We start from the raw sequence: 13,573 nt of genomic DNA, 5'->3' as shown, positions 1-13,573 counted from the left end.
AATTTAATTGTCCGGTTAATTATTTTACTACAATTTTGATCGGATTTTTAAAAACAGAAACAACGAATTCAAATATATGCACGATAAATCTGGCCAAGAAGTGACTCTAACGCATAAACTTATCGCACTGCTGAATTTTTCAGTGGATGAAAAGGTGCAATTAGTGATAAAGTCTTCGATGATTAAGTTGTTGGAAAATGCAAAGCCACAGTGTTCAAGTCTAGGTTTTGTAGCAATGGCTCATATTAGAGCTCAGCACTAAGCTGTGTGGAACTCACACATCACATCATGGTGACTCGCTCCTTTTCCTGTCCCTGCTGTTTCAGGGCGGGTCTGGATCCTATAAATGTCACAAAATGACTAATTTAAAATTAAATAACCTCGAAAATATCCAGGAAACCAAAATCAAAGCTTTGTCTCTCTTATGCCTCCTTTATCGATATTTGCTCTGTTTACAATAGCATGCATCTTTTCCTTGGATTTGTCGTTCCATTTTAGGATTTGTCTACACTTAATTCAAATTTTAGGTTGCTTCTGACTTGCCAAAAGTGCTGAGGTTATTAAAAGTTTTTATTAGTTCAAAAATATTAATTATAATGTGATAAAATTTTGACATAAACATCCACCGAGTTGATCGAAAGATACCATTATTTGCCTTTATATTTCAATTGTGTAAGATAACATATTAGTAATGCTATTCAATTGTAAAACTAGCTTCAACTTAATGTGCAATAATATATCAGATATTGATTGTAAGTTAATATGCTTGCTACTTTAAGCAATTAAAGCTCTCTCTAGATTTCTCTTGAAATGCGTAATAATTTTCTTTGTGAAGCTCACTAACTAAGCCGATTTTATCTGCAGGGTATACGGCGACAGCCCGGAGGAACACAATTACCACGGATAAACCAATCTAAAGTGGGGGAATCTTCCGAGTCGCGGAGTCCTAGGAGGAGAGGACCCGTCAATGGATGATGGAGCAGACATCTGCACGATTGGCGGTTGAGCAGGAGGGCTCGTGGGCGTGGAAGAAGGCCACCGCGGACTCTTGAAGTGTCTGAAGGGAGATGGGTGGGTTGGAAAGGCGGAGGTGAAATTCCAGGTCATCTCCTGGATCCAATGACTCGGACGCGAGCAGGAGGGAGCAGCGGCGTGGCATCAGTGATGGCGGCGACTGTGGTGCACTGCCGGGAATGACGAGTGGCGGAGGGATGCAGCTCGGTGTATTAGAGGTGAGTGAGTCATCGTGGTTAACATCGGAGGAATACAGTGCCATCAGACCCCGCTCCCCCTACCACGCTGCGTCCTTCCTTATCCCTCTTTCCCATACACCGTCTCCCGTGGCACTGACTTTGGTTGGGAGAAAGAGAGAAATACCGCACGAAAACGCGATGTATCGCCTGCGATGCACGTATGACGTCAAAAAACGATTTTCAACCGCCGTTGAGCTATGCCATGCCCTTGTATTGACGATATAAATTTCGGCATTACGATATACATCGATGCTATCAGAATAATGAGGTAAACGGGATATGAAGAGGGTATGATCGATAACATCTTCAATATCGTTGTTGTCAGTGCTATCATATAAATTATCTACACCAGACATCGTGGAATGTTTTTGACCATTGCTTCAGAATTTAATTGCATTAAAATTCACTTATTGCCTTCAAACATTTTTATTACGACGTGCTTAGAAGCAAAAATTCTTCATATGTTATAATGTAAACCTGTTTATATTTTTGCTTATAAATGAAAACTGGATATAATGTTTTCAGTACCAATTTAGGCCAATCTATATTATAAACTTCTACAACCGTAAGTTTTTCTAAATTTTCTCTATGCCCGTCGTTATGTGTAATTTCCACCCGCTACCAGACTTCTGCACTACACCGAGTCGGAAGAGGTGGGTGCTTTTACATCGACGTCCTTTTCAAAAAATATTGTCCAGTCAATCATTCCCGATATACCTGAATGAAATGTGCGACGAGGAAAGGAGTCTATTTTTCACCCCGATGTCGTTCGGAGTTCGATGTGTGTGTGGGGGCCACCGAATGATTCAAGCATCTCGTCCTCAAAAGAGTCAAAGATGACTCTTTGCCCGCCTCGGTGGCGATCACCCGGACTCAGCCCGCGTAAATTCTCCTTCTAGCGCACCCTTCTTTCTCTTCTTTTCGTGTGTGTGGGCGTAAGTGTGTGTGGACCCGCCTCGTTTCTCGCTCGATTGACCTCACACGGACGAGTCAGCGCAGACAGAAGAGGGGTCGGCTCCATCTGCGGCGCATGATTCAATCGTCATGCGGGTTTGACGTCGATCCTTCGTCGGGCCGCAAATCCTCTTCCCGGCCGAAATGGATTCCCGGAAGATTGGCCGCGCTCCGCGAGCTCACGTCCTCCTCCCCCCCCTCCGTTCTCTTCTCTCGCCGCTCCCCTCCACGACAGCACTCCCAATTTAACGGGTTCGAAGGACCCCGATGATGATGATGATTCGCTCTCGTTCGTGCTTTTGAACGCCTTTTTCTCATCCTAAGCGATCGTGCTAGCTAAGCATAGTTTTTCAAGAAAATACAGCATTTAGCCCGAGACTACGTTTAAAAAAACACCCTTACGGGTAAGCGATTGGATTTCAATCACATTCCGTAGTTTTTTTTTCGTTTTCGATCATTTTATCCTTATTATTCGATTCTACGTATACCTTCGGCTCCATGAGGCTAACCACGGCTGCTCTATGAAATTTCATAGGTTACAAATTCTTTTTATTAGTTTAGTTCATAAGTTTTTACTTTTAGTTTAAGTTAGTTAGTAGCTTGAACTGCTGATTGTTTACACATTCATTTGTGATTTTAATTTTTTTAGTCTTTTTCTAGTTTAAATTGGGTTAAAAAAAGCGTAGTCCACAATTGGACGTGAAGATCTGTCATTTTAATAGTGCTGTGGGTAAATCCCTTCTGTTGTTCTTTACATAGACGGGTTGGTATGCTAAGGAGGTATAAGGAAAATGATAAAACAGTTCCACTATATTTTAGGCTAGGATGATTATGCTTTTAAATAATGATTAGTAATCGGTATCTTAAGAAAAAAATGGTACTAAATTTCATAAGAGTATTATATTTTTTTATATTTTATTGTCCACATGTTATCCTGAATCATAACTGAATTTTTGGTAGCGATCGAAAAAAAATTTGAAAATTGATTTTCAAGTCGGAGGACAAAAGTTTCAAAGAAAAGTCCAAATGATTTTCTGTCCCATGCAAAAATATTTGTAGTGTTTCTTTTTTTTTGCAACCAGACATTTAGCAATATGGTTTTGTATTAACTTTATTTATACTAAAGAACTTCATATTTGTAATAATGAAAAACAATTCATGGGCGAGATAATTTTAGATGATAATTTTTGATATTTCCATTTCCATGGTTAATATTCAATCGAAAATAGTAAAATAAAACAGGAAATGTAGTGGCCGCCTAGATTTTAAAGACGCCATCTTGAATATTATTTCTAAATACAATTAATATTTTGAAGTATGCCGAGGTATTGTATACTTACGAAGAATTGGTCATTATTTAAATTGAATTTTTTTTAGAAAAAGATAAGGCATGGATATTTTATGCCACGGTTATATTATTTATTGGAATATTTTTCAGAAAATATTCCCTCGGAACTTTTAGATTGCTTAAACCTAAAAATCGATGTTCACTTCGGTGTTAGGTCGATCACCTTTATCCTTCCTTCTTCTTTTATTAGGAAATTCAAAGTACTAATGTTGCTAAAGTAAGTGTATTTTATCTAGTCCAGTCCACCGTCATTCAGGTGATGCATGTGGTCTCTCAAATAGGAGTGGGTATAAGTAAAAACTGGACGATACTAATTTAAGACAAATTGAAGTTACAACAGAACTTTTTAACTTCCTATAAAAATGAAGTTTTAGCTTAAATGAAGTAATAACAGAGCATCAGAGGCGCAAAGATACATATATGTTTTTAGATGGGTTTATTTTCATAGCAATTGGGCAAAAATTATACCAGAACAATTGGAGAATATTTGTGTTAAACTGTTAATTATTAAGGAATAGTCCGGAAAACGTTTTTCCTCCCGCATACACATACTCATCAATTGCACTTCTGTTTAGCAAAAGGGGTATATGAAACTTTCTCACACGTGAAAGTCCTGGTTTCTAAAGACTAAATGCCACGTTGCAGACGTTTATAACCTGCGTACTGGGATGCTCAAGATCGCAGCGGATCAATGAAACGATATCAATTACCAATCAAAGTGAACGACAGTAAAATACTCATCTTAAAAAAAAAGAAATTATCCTCTTGCCTTCAATTGTTCGGAATACCAACTGCTGAGGCCGCACGAGAGCGGGGAACTGTTCTGTTGTCCCGTTTTCCTCGTAAATTGGGCGGTGGAATGCGTTGATTTAATGCGGCCGACGTCCCCGCAGTGTTGCGTTCCCTAACAGCGGAGACGCGACCTCTCTCTACCGGGGACCGCGGGAGGGAGGGAAGGGACCGCGCGGCGGCCTCTACACGCGGACAACCGCCATCCCGCCTTAAATCACGCGCGCGGACGCCGGGAAATGCAGTGCCCCGTCCTTGCGAGAGCCAATTGCGGATGTACTGCTTTTGGAACGCGCGGACAAGGACACAGGCAACACCCGAAAAACAGTAGCGCCGCCGGGAGGCCCATCGATTTCCTGCTCTTGCTTCCCTACCGTTCTCCCCTTCCTCCCACTCCTCCATCGTCGTGTTTAGCTGCTCGCATCGCGAATCGAATTGTGGCAGACGGGTTGGGGGGGGGGGGGGTGATGGTGACAGTGGTCTTGAATAGGATTGTTGCCTGACTAAAATTTTGGTCGTGCCTCTTCCCTCACATATCTGACTGCAGTGATAACTTTACCCAACTGATACAAAAATCCGGCCTCAGGAACCTAGAAAGAAAAATCGATAGACCTCAAGATCGGAGGTGTGGATGACATTTAGACATTAAGTATATTTTTCCACTAGCTACCGTATTAATAACTTAAATTATTGCGATTATAGGCTGTGTATGCATATGATCTAATAAAACCCCTACGTCTTCTATACAACATAAAAAGTTGTCTTTTGATTTATAAATACAATATACTATATACAAACTCGCATCATTGAGAGTGTGCGTGGGTAGCATGATAAATGACGTGACGTAACAAACCATTTATTCTGATGATTTTCGGAAAATATTCATTGTTAAATGTATCTACTTTAGCTTAGAACATTTTCCCTAAATTATTCGTAACCTTTTTCCAAATTACCTAATGTCTAAATTTACCATCAAGAAATAGCTATTTTCGTTTATTCATTTAGGCGATACGCTTTATTGATGGACCCTATTCAAATTTGCCAACGCTCTGGCCCTATGTTATGCTATAACCCAATTGACTTCAAATAGCCTTTTGTTCCAGAATGCAGCTGAGCACGACGAAACGGGATAATTGCTAACATTTATCGCCGGAGCAATTCTCTGGGTTAATTCCTAGGTAAGATCTGCTTTGGAGAAAAGTAGCCGTTCCCTAGGACGTTGAATAAAACTGACGCCAACAGGTTCCCTTCTGGCTTGAAAGTGATTATCGCCGCGCGCACTCGCCGGCTCGATATTCAGTTGCAAGTGGAAGGCCCTCTCCCGCTCGCCGACGATGGCTTAAATTCAACTCCCCTCCCCTGCCCCGCAATTACCCTCTTATTTATTCAGCTCACTCTGCTCCCTTCGGCATTATCGAGCCCAGGGCCATTAATTTCTGGGCGTAGTTGTTATATATCTCGGCCGTAAAAAGCGAAGTTTAATACGCGACTCCGTCGATGAGGGAGTGTGTCGATACGGAGTCAAATCGCGCATAAGCGACTCCAGGCGTGGGGTTCTCTGGGGAGCCCTCCAAATCCCTCCCCGGAGGAACGTTGATTTCCGGGACGGAAGGAGTTTCAGGCTCGGGAGATGGAGGGGGAAGAGGGAAGGGGGTTTTCGGAGGGGGTGGTTGAGGAAGAAGAGGGGAGAGGAAGGGAGGACACAGGGAGTAAGAGTCGTGTATGGAAGGGGATAATAAACTCCGTGTGGGGGAGGGTGGAGGACGGACCCTAGTCAGGCAGCCGGGGTGACTCTTATTTTTGTGTCATTCCGGATCCTTTTAGTGGTCTCACAAGGAAACAATTGCCGAAAAGGATCTCTTCCCTCCACCAGTCCCATCTCCTGACCTCCGAGAGCGGGCCCTGGGAGGGGAAAGTTTAGCGAATCTCCCGAGAAGGGCGGAAAGAACGGAGGGAGAGGGATGGGAAAGGGTGGTGGGAGGGTGGGGCGTAAGGAGCATTGGAGCTTTGGTAGGAACGTAATGGCCGTTTGCCAGGGGCAAGGCTGTTGGGAGGGGTGCAGCAGTGAGGGAGGGGCGAACTGTGTGATGGGAGTGGGTTAGAGAAGGTTTGTTATAGGGGGAGGGAGGGTTGCTCCGTGGCGTGGCTCGCGAATGGCGCCATGAGTGGATAAGGGAGGGGATGGGGATTGGGGCAACTTGCATGGGACGAGAGGTTGGAGGTTAAAGCTTAAGAAAATGATGAAGGGGATATAGAGTTATGGTGTGGGGCTAGGGATGAGGGCTGTAGGTGGATGGTAGGATATGATTTGCCATTTCCTAGTACCTTGACTCACACCAGCTCAAAGAAATGAGGAATTTCCTTATAGTTACAAGTGTACTTGATCCATTAATTGCAGTTTTTATAATTTTGTGTTTACTTAAATCAATGCTGGCTCTTTTTCGTTATGTATTCACAAACAAATCGAAAGGAAGTAATATATTGGGCATCAAATAATGAAATAAAAAATGCATTTATTTCGTTAAAAACCTGATAATATATTCCCAGCCATGTTAGATATGCAGTAGCTTGAAAACAAACCTTAAGATGATCCAAGAAATGCAGTATTTTAAATTTAATTAAACCATGAATAAGGGTACCAAAATATTAATCAGTAAGCCACCGGAATAAGTTCTAATCAAACGAAAGCTATCTCCTCGCTGAGAAATACCCTAGTTGTAGCACTTCAAGGTCATAGTTAATACACATAAATCTAAATCCGTGTGCTTAATATAAGCATCAGATTTTTGGATTAAAAATCTAATTGAAGAAAATTTATTCTATGCTTTGAGTTATGAAATAAATGCAATAAAGTCCATGAGAAATTATTGACAGTAATGAAATAATGACAACCATACAAACAAGACTAAACATTATTTCCGTTATGAAATCCGTATTCAGTTTCAAAAATACCATTCTAAACAGATTAAAACGTAAATGATGTAAAATAGTGAATTGTTCTCTGGGGGAATAATTTGTCTGAGAATGCGTACATCCCTTGTAAATTCTAAAGGTATAGTCCACACCATCTGCTGATCCAATTTCCATGCTTTTGGTATCCTACCACAGCTATTGGAGTCACAATGTGATCATTCAAATTAAGCCATGCTTGCGGTTCAAAGCGGACGCTGACCTCGATGCATGCACGCACAATATTTCCTCGACCTTGGTTTGCTCGAGTGTTGCAACGTTACTACGAATGAATTTACTTTTGCTGAAAGTCACGGCATATGAACAGATATATTGCGTCTACCTATCACCAGACATATTACTTTTGCCAATTGCTGTCCAATACGTTGTCCCGTGTGTCTTTTATGTAATCCAAAGGCCACGCATTCGACTCCAGATTTGGTGTTGTCATGTTATTGTCCAAAAGAGTTTTCGGAGGTTATAAAAATGATTAGTTGTCTGTCAAAATTATACTATTCAAAGTTTAAGCACGAATGATGCAATTATTCTGTCTAAAATGTAATCAGTTTTAAATCTATTCTGCAGATGTTCGTGGTACTTCCCAACATCAAACTTTCTATTCGCACTTTACTCTCTCTCTAGACCTACCTCCGCAGGTGCGTAACGTCTTTAGCGCCTGCACAGACGTTCCAATTTTACGATCCAAGTTTTAGCGAATGAAATGTAATGGCACAATGATGATGAACTTTATACTTAAGTGACAATTAGGAATCGTAACTTTGGATAGATTTAGGCAAGTTTCTTATGAGTTTTAACTAGTAAAAAATGTTCGTGTACAATGGCTGGTCCGTTAGGATATAGGAGAAATATTTTTGGGTGATTTTAGTTCGTAAGTTCTTAAATCAATACTGTTCTCAGACATCCTCACAAAAAAAAAAAAAAAAATATATATATATATATATAATATATGTATACATATATGTATATATATATGTATATATATATGTATATATATATGTATATATATAAATAACAACACTATTTCACAATTTTTATACTTTAAACTTCATATTCATTGAGGTTTACAGCCAAAGTTTGCTTTTCCACTCATAATTTGGAACTTATCTTTACGTCGTCAGAAGCACTTTTTAAGCTAATATAGCGAGCAGAAATTCATATGTAACATAAAATGCAATATTATATTTCCCAAAGAGTTACTTATTTTTGCTGTCCCAAGTTTAAATGGTTGCAGATTCAATTGATAAAAGCTGATATCAAGGTTTTGTTAATGCTTGTTTCTGAGTTTTAATCAATAATGATGCTCTAACGATAGAGAAGTCGCAGGGTTTATAGAGATGAGCCTAAGAGTACGAGAGTTTCAAAATGTTACTTCACTTTGAGTACTTTGTAGATTTTTAGTTAAAGATAATTAATATAAAATGAAAATCGTGTTCTTTACCCATTGAAATTACCTACTTTCACATAAGCAACGAAAGAAGTCTATCTGTTAAGACCTTAAACGTCTAAACAAAATGAAAGGCACGCCGTTTCTCTTTTGGCTCCTTTCATAGGTTCTTCTCTTTCACCGTTTTTCGGTTAACATTTTCGGAAGAACTCATTTTCCGTCAGCTGTGCAAAAGAGCCTCTTCGCACCCTGAATTTTTGGTGTGGATGGTAGGAACCCCGTGCCGAAATTGGAACCAAGTTATGTTCTTCACCATGCTTCAACATGTTTCGGAGAGGTTTGGATATTCCACACAGCCACCCCGGAGCACAAGAAGGTTACTTGTCGTGCTGCAAATCTTGTCAACATCAAGTCACATCGGATTTGTGTTGCAAAGGGCAAATACTAGAATTGAGGAATATACATATTTTAAAACAGAACGGGGAAAATTTAAAATTAATTTTATTTCAACCAAAAGAGTTCCTTGTGTTTATGATAATCAATGACATTTCCTTGAGATCTAAAATAGAAATGATGAGAATTATATTATGGAGGATAAAAATGACAATTAGTCAGTCGAGGTTCATTGTAAAAGAATTAACTATTATGGTCATTAAACCTACCAGATAGTCGGCGTTTCTTCTGCGCATGAGAATTTATTCAATTGCTCCAATTCAGACTAATCTTTTTTACGGTTTTATGTTTTGTAGCTGAATGTAGAGCTCTTCATGCCTTGCAAAGTATATATTTTCATTTAATTGTTCCACTTACCTATCCTTTGCACAGTTTAGTTACTGATAACTTTATTTCGTCTTGGCTTTGTAGAGGATATCTAGAGTGATCACTCTGGTTTTGAACCCTGTAGCATTAGGATATTAAGACCAATCTTCTAGCTATTTAAGTCAAGAAAATTTAATACTGCTATAGCTAGAGAAGCCAAGAAAATGACATATTTTTGGAAGGAATTAAAACTTTAAATTCGAGTAAAAGTTAAAATTCACCGAGTTATCTGAGATAATCACAATAACGAAAAGGGAGGTCAGCTAGATTAACGAAGAGTACGTAAGGTGGATTATTTGCTCACTAGGTACTTCGATGCTCCTTAGAGGAAGAGATACAGGATAATAAAAGGAGATAGACCCCAAAGCACTGTATATTTTTGCATCGACTTATTTAAGAAGAAGCTCTTCGATTCTTGGCGACTTTTATATTTGCAGAGAGTTTGTTTCGATTAACTGGAAATTTTAATTGAAACGAAGCCAGGAAATAATTTTCTGAAAGTAATCGCAAAACCTCTATCCGCATTTCGCCGTCCGGGGTTTTCTTGGAGAATCGATAAAAAAGGAGAATTGTCCCGTGGATCAGTCAGTTAAGGAGAAAAGTCCCCACGCGTCTGGTCGTAATCTCAGGACGAAAAAAAGGAAAGGAAGGCGAAATCGCCCGCAAAAGAGAAAAAAGGGCGTTGATTAGACGGGCCGAGAGAGATGACGTGGCTGGGAGGACTTCCAGCCGTGGGTGGAGGGAGAGAGATTTCCATCTGCGTAAACTCTAAATGGTGCGGGATGTAAAGGGGGAAGGAAAGGGGAGGGAGGAAGAGAGAGAGAGAAAAGGGGGGGGAGAGTGGGCATCGTGAAAAGTTGCGGGGGAGGGGAGGGATGTGTGGGAAGGAGAAGGGTTGATCGAATTCCTCGAAAAGAAATTAGCCGCCGTCTGTGCCCTCTTCCTTCGAAAGCCCTTGACGGCCAGACCCGGGTTCCAGCGTGTTTCCTCCTCTGGGAAACAAGAGCCTAGGGTCCTCGGGGAAGGAGTATGAGTTGGCCGAGGATCGTGGGTCTTGGGAGACGGGGGTTTCGGTGAGGAGGGGGTGGAATGGTGGCGCCTGTTAGGGTGAACGCCATCAATCGGGGGATTCTGATTCACCGGGGGGGGGGGGGCGATGGGGTGGGGAAAGGGCTCGTCGGGGAGGGGAAGAGAGAGGACTAGAGAGGTGGGGGAAGAGTGGTGTTAAAGGCAGACGGATGGGTCGGAGGGGGTGGTGACGACGGAGAGACCGAGGGAGAGGAGGAGACGTGAAGTGGTGCTGCGGAGGAAATAATGGAACCCCTGCCACGAGAGTGGCGGGAAGAGATGCCAGGACGTTGATATTTTCGGAGGGAATGGGATCGTTTATCGTGGCTGCGTCTCCCCATTGGCCTCTTTAAGCATAAGTACGTAATCATTAACGGGGATTCCGAAATTCCTATCCCGGCGTCTTCGGTGTTGGTAGACGATTGAGGGGCTTGGGAGGAATAAATAGCGAGAGGAGGAATTGAGTCGCAGATGAATGCCGCGATATAACCATGTGTGTAATAGGCGTGCGAGAGTCATGGCGCCTGAAGGAAGGAGTTTAGAGAGACGCTGACTTTTCTCTGGTCTGTAATTAATTTCAGTTAGTCAAGAGATATTTCTTTCGCTTCCTTAACCTCGTCTCTTTCGAACGCTCATTTAGTCTCTTTAAGACTGTTTATCCACCCCCGCCGAATGTAATCAATTTTGCGAGGAAAACCTTTACTATGAATGTTGTATTCTTCTTAAACTTTGCTCGCTTTTTTTTCTCTTTCACTCTCACACACACACAACTGTTTCTTTGGGATCGGAAGAGTACGTTCGAGGTTGCTCACTGCGAAATCTAAGAAATGAAAAAAATATCATATTTTAACTGCACCGTCCTTAACGCACACCCAAGTGTTCGAAGTCATGGTCTTCATTTTTGTGTTCATTTTCAATTGAAAAAAACGCGGATACTTAAGACAAACAAGAAAAATATTTCAGCCAAAACCGGTTGGAAAAATTGTTCCAAATTAAGAAAGCATGTTGCAACGGCACATGATTGATGCACGGATACGTCGAGAAAGCGGGACAATTTAGTTTTTGTTGCTGGTGCGGTGTCTATACGTTGTAGTGGGGTAAAATGGCGCCGGTTTGAGGGATATGATACACAGAAGAAGAGTGAGGGCGAGAAAGGGAAAGGAAAGGCGAAGGAATGGAGGGAATGGTAGGGACTTGAGGACGGTGCAGTAGAAAAAGTGTGGCATTGGACGCATAGGCAACGTATCAGAGTTGCACCCCTTTAACATGATTTCAAATTAACATTACATTATTTGATTAAATATAAGAGTTGTTTTTGTTATTTTATTTTGATGAACTAAAATACATATTTATCTAAAATTCCTTTTGAATCGACTATGGATAAGTTCAAGTTTTGAAAAAAAATGTTTTTTCTAATTTGTTGCAACAATAATTGACTTTTGGAATATTTGAAAATATATGTAAATGGGGTCTGCTCATAATATTTAACTAATTTTGAGCCTCAAAAGAATATTTTGTGTGGTATCGTAGTTTAAGCGAACGAAGCGGGCTGCTCATTAGTGCAGAAGGAATGCCAGATTTCATAACTAAAATTCCTATCAACACAGCTCCATAGTGAATTTATAGGACCTACATTCCCTTATTTTTTTATATGGCTTACGACTTGTTTAATTTCTCAGAAGCAACATCGTCTTAAGGGCAAGAGGATCATGAACATCAGTGTGGCGATAAAGTAGGCCGACTATTGTCATAGCTTTCCCGAAAATCCTTAGAACGTGCTTGCGAAAGGTGAGCTTCGCGTCAAAAATTACAAATAAATCGCAGTGAGAATCGACGGATGGAATAGGGTTGTTCGAAAGAGTGTAGGGAATCGAAAGTGGTTCCCGCTTTAAAAAGAAGGTCATGAGAGCTGATTTTGAGGGATTTTCATGCATAACTGCCATTCGGAGCACCAAGCAGTGATGGAATTAAGAGCATATTTTAGGGAAACAGCATCAAATAGGCAATCAATCTGTTTGAAAATTTTGCAAACGTCTGCGCAAAGCAAAATATTGCGTCCAAGGGGGATGACATAGTCAATAATGTCGTCTAAGTAGAGTGAATAGTGGAGAGGGCCAAGGAAACTGACCTGTGTTACCCCGGGCGGTACAGAAAGAAGAGTGGATGAAATGCCATCAATAAGAACAAGCTGTTTGCAAGAGTTGAGAATGATAAAGAAATTAAAGAAAGGAAATGCCATGTATGTTTTACCGATGTTTGAGTTTATGGACCATCAGGGAGTGGTTTATGGAATCAAATACTTTCGAGAAGTCAATATAGGGAACATCCAATTATGAGTTAAGCTCAAAAGGCTTTGTGATATGGCGGTGTAGAACGGTGAGATTAGTGAGGCATGATCCACCGGGGAGAAAGTTGTGCTGATGGTGAGAGATGTAAGGGAGCGTAAAGTGAAGAAGACGATCATAAATGATGCGCTCGAAGATTATTGAAATCACGAGCAATATGGAGATCGGGCGGTAGTTTTGAACTAAACATATACGGCCAGATTTTATTATTGAGGTTACATTAGTAATCTTCAGTTGAGAAGGAAAGGTGCCACTGGAGAAGAATCTGTTGAAAAGATCGGGATATAGAGTGATGAAGCAGCGCGGTTGAGAAAAAGAGAACAGATACAGTCGAATCTAGTAGATTTTGAAGAGGGTAACGTGGTTAAATAATTCAGAACTTCCTGAGGATTGGTTGAGATAGAGGAGAGGGATTGTGGGCAAACGCATTGAAGCTACAAGGGAGGGGAGGTGGGAGAGGTTAGGTTGAAGTTAGAGCAAAAGTAGTTGTCAAAAGCAGAGGGACAGTCGCTACCCTGAAAACACTCATCATGAAAAAGGAAACACTGCATACAAATTTGAACTTAGAGCATTAAATTAAGGCCTTCATGAATTATTTTTGGAGCTGGGATATGGTTTTGAATATTTGAGAGCTAAAACAATA

Source organism: Hetaerina americana, unplaced genomic scaffold, assembly GCF_022747635.1.
Source record: "Hetaerina americana unplaced genomic scaffold, ioHetAmer1.1.p SCAF_1, whole genome shotgun sequence".
In the NCBI taxonomy this organism is placed as follows: Eukaryota; Metazoa; Arthropoda; class Insecta; order Odonata; family Calopterygidae; genus Hetaerina; species Hetaerina americana.
Note: the sequence above shows the minus strand (reverse complement) of the source record.